Source organism: Trichomycterus rosablanca, chromosome 8 (genome assembly GCF_030014385.1).
Source record: "Trichomycterus rosablanca isolate fTriRos1 chromosome 8, fTriRos1.hap1, whole genome shotgun sequence".
Lineage (NCBI taxonomy): Eukaryota > Metazoa > Chordata > Actinopteri > Siluriformes > Trichomycteridae > Trichomycterus > Trichomycterus rosablanca.
In genome coordinates, this window is record NC_085995.1 from 24,103,981 (window position 1) to 24,108,024 (window position 4,044).

The following is a 4,044-nucleotide window of genomic DNA, read 5'->3' on the forward strand; positions in this document are numbered from 1 at the left end:
TCGGTTTACCTGTCCTGTTTTACCTCAGTAATGTCGGCTGCCAGATGTAGTTCATTAGTTCATTACCGGATTCAAGGAGCAGCCACTACGCCAAGAACATGAACTCACCTGGGTTACCTGAGGGTCAGTTGGCTGTTTTCTTTTAGAGTGTAGGTAAGTGGAACTTCTTTGGCAGTCGCCTTCGCCATATAGCATAACAAACATCATATATATATATATATATATATATATATATATATATATATATATATATATATATATATACTGTATATATATCAGTAGAAAAAAATATTATATTTACTTAGGGTGAGACGTTTGTATGTGTGTGTGTGTGTGTGATATATATATATATACTTATTTAATTATATTTACATTATATATTTAAAAGGGTGAGATGTTTGTAAGCATGTGTATATATATTTAAAGGGTGAGACGTTTGTAAGCATATATATATATATATATATATATATATATATCAGTAGAAAAAATATATTTACTTAGGGTGAGATGTTTGTGTGCGTGTATGTATGTATATATATATATATATATATATATATATATATATATATATATACTGTATATATATATATATATATATATATATATATATGTATATATATATATATATATGTGTATATATATATATATATATATATATACAGTATATATACTTATTTATTTCTATATACTTATTTACATATATAAAAGAGGGGTGGACACCTGCTTATTATGTACTAATGGCCCATTCGTATAAACTAAGTTGTCCAACTTTTAAAAGACACAAGATTAGGTAAGATTGTATCAAAACAGGGTTAAAAAAATATCTCGGGTGGAAGACTGTCTATTCATACCATAATTGCCTCACTTGCAGACATGCGGAGAACATGCCAACTCCACACAGAAAGGACCGAGAGGGAATGTAATGGTGTAAGAGCTCTTGAAGATAAGCTGGGGCCAGACCATGGAGAGCTTTAAGAGTAAAAAGCCGAATTTTGAATTTAATGCGTTATGTAATCGGAAGCCAGTGCAATTCATTTAGAATAGGGGTGATGTGGGCTGATTTTTTGTTTTGGGTGAGAACTCTCGCTGGCGAGTTTTGAATGTATTGCAGCTTGTTGTTGATTTTAGTAGGAAGACCAACGTATAGAGAATTACAATAATCAATGTGTGAAAAAATGAGGGCATAAACCAGGGTTTTAAAATAGCTGTATTTAAATAATCTTGTTCGGGTCGTATGTACGCCTTGTTTGACGTGTGTTAAACTCTAAAATATTGATAGATGGTTTTAAGAAAACAGCCTTTAACCTATGTGTCAACTTAAAGTTAGCAGCTGAAAAATCATTCATGAAAGTTTCATAATTAATACTGTGTGCACTAGTAAAAATATTAATTGTTTGTTGTTGGTATAGTCCCAAAAAACTTTTAAACATTAAAAAATTTTTTAAACATTATTGTCTTGGTTAGACCATTAAAGGGTTAATATATGGATTAAAGGTCTGAAAAGGTGAAATATGGTTGTTCCTATAGTTGTAAACAATGGCTTAAAAACAGAGCTGTGCTAGACTACTTGTTGTGTTTATATCTCCCCTCTCAGTCACTTTGTAGTCTGTACTCTGAACCAGAAGCACCCAAATCTTTACCCACCACTGTTTGTTTACTGTTCGAAAATACAGATGAATAGGTCTGGGTTGAGTCTCAACTCTCAGCTAACAAAACCAGTCTGTGCTTTAACCCATTGGAAGCATCAGGCTCAGTGGGTAGCACTGTCGCCTCACAGCAAGAAGGTCCTGGGGTAAATTCTCAGGTGGAGCAGCCTGGATCTTTTCTGTGTGGTTTGCATGTTCTCCCTGTGTCTGTGTGGGTTTCCTTCGGGAGCTCGGGGTTTTCTACAACAGTCCAAAGACATGCAAGCCAGGTGAATTGGAGATACAAAATTGTCCATGACTGTGTTTGACATTAAACTTGTGAACTGATGAATCTACCTGTGCTGTCATCAATGTAACCAAAGTGTGTAAAACATGACGTTAAAATCCTAATAAATAAACAACCTGTTGGAAGCAGATACAGCTTTTCAAACCCCATACTAAGTTGTGTGTCAGAACAGTATATCAAATTAGCACCTAGCAGTGTACCTGTATAGTATTATATGACTTGGGATGGAGTTGCTGGTTTGAATAGGTACACTGTGATACACAGTGTTGACCAGTAGTAAACTTTATTTCCTGGTATTTAGGTAATAATACCAGATGTAAACAATTCCAGGGTAATGTTTATGGTAAAACTGTGTCATTAAAACTAGTTTTCTTTACTGAGCATTATACCTACTGGATGCTATTGAAAGAATAGGAAAACCTAAATCTAAATCACAGAGGTTTGTTCTATGCTCTTAATATAAACACATCACAAAGTAACTAGCTTATAAGGATTTCATACTGATGCAAAACAGCTTTTATGTGTTATAGTTCTGTCATTTGTGATTGAAATAATATAAAGACATTTTAAATGTTTTCATGTTGGGTTTAAAACTGTGGCACTTTTCAAGTAGCACATGTGAACTGAGAGTCTCAAATCAAATTAAGTATTAGCTGTTAATAAAATAGCTGTTAAAAAAGAAATAATTTTTAAGTGTCAGCATTAACTGAACAATGACTTCTTAACATACATGCAAGTGGAAATATAATACCTCCTTTAAGAGGCACTCTTTGCTTTATTACTGTGGTCACAGTTTGTTGATTCTGTTTACCTATGACAATACACTGTGAGTGTAGCACATGTGTTATGGGCTAAATGTAATTATTCTCTCTAGGTGATGTTAAGTCTTGGTCCATGTGGGCCCAATCCAGCACATTTGTTGAATACTTACTGTTAAGTTTTTGCTACACAACACATAGGCTTGTTATGCAGATCTGAATAATGGAGTTGCAAACCCAATTCCAACAAGGTTGGGACAATAGGAAGGATATAAATAAATTCAGACCTGTATTACGTTTAAAACAGTACAATCAACTTTTTTGTTTTTAAATATACTGTGTTACAACACATCTTCTTTTAAGAATATTTTGCAATTGTTTAAAGCTGGACACCAACTGTTTTTTTCTTCATAATAAATATTACGCATGATATTATGCACTTCTTGCTATATTTTTTTGTATTTTCAGTATTTAATATATAGTTTTACCAACAAATACATAGATACCAACAAGTCAGACTACTGTCAGAAACAGGAGATGGTGCAGAGTTAAGATTAGAGAAACTAAAGGAACAGCCTTATTTTTATTTCATTTTTCTTAACTGCTTTATCCTTGTTAGGTAGCCTTCAGGAGTTGAATTTGGTTTCTTCTCCCGAGCGCTCGTCAGAGTTTAACCGTTAATACTTGGAAAAAGGGACATCACCCAGGAGAGGCAAATTCAACTCCTGAAGGCTACCTAACAATCCTGGTCTGAGTTGTGGCGGGTCAAGTTTCACCTGGAAAACACTGGGTGCAAGGCAATAAATAATACCTTGGATAAGGCTCCAGCCATCCCCACCCTCAGACATAGCCACTCATGTCAGGGTAGAGGCTCGTTTGGCCCATAGCACCGCTGAAAGTTGAATCAGGTGGTAGGCTAGCATAAGAGACTGCTGTGCCACCAGAGCTGTAAGTAAAGAAAAGTGAAATAATGTCACTTAAATAATTTTGCTTAACAATATTTTTTCTTTATATAAAGTCCAAAGTTTAAAGTACAATTTAGGCAATTCGAGGTTTATGGCCTTACTCAGGTGCCCAACAGTGGTAACATGGAGGTGTTGGGGCTTATCCAGACAACCTTCTAATTACTAGTCCACTACATTAAACCACTGAAGTACCACTGCCAACTGTTAGTAAAATACTGCTTGTAAACAAATCTGGACCAATTATATGGTTCATTGTTTGCATTATTTTTAGCACTTTAGTTACCTGTGTAATTTAAAGCTTGTCCTGCACTGCATAGTTCTTCTGCTTTCTGGTGATTTAGTGTGTGTGCATAATGCATAATCATTAGTGGTGCAATGTGTTGTTAGCT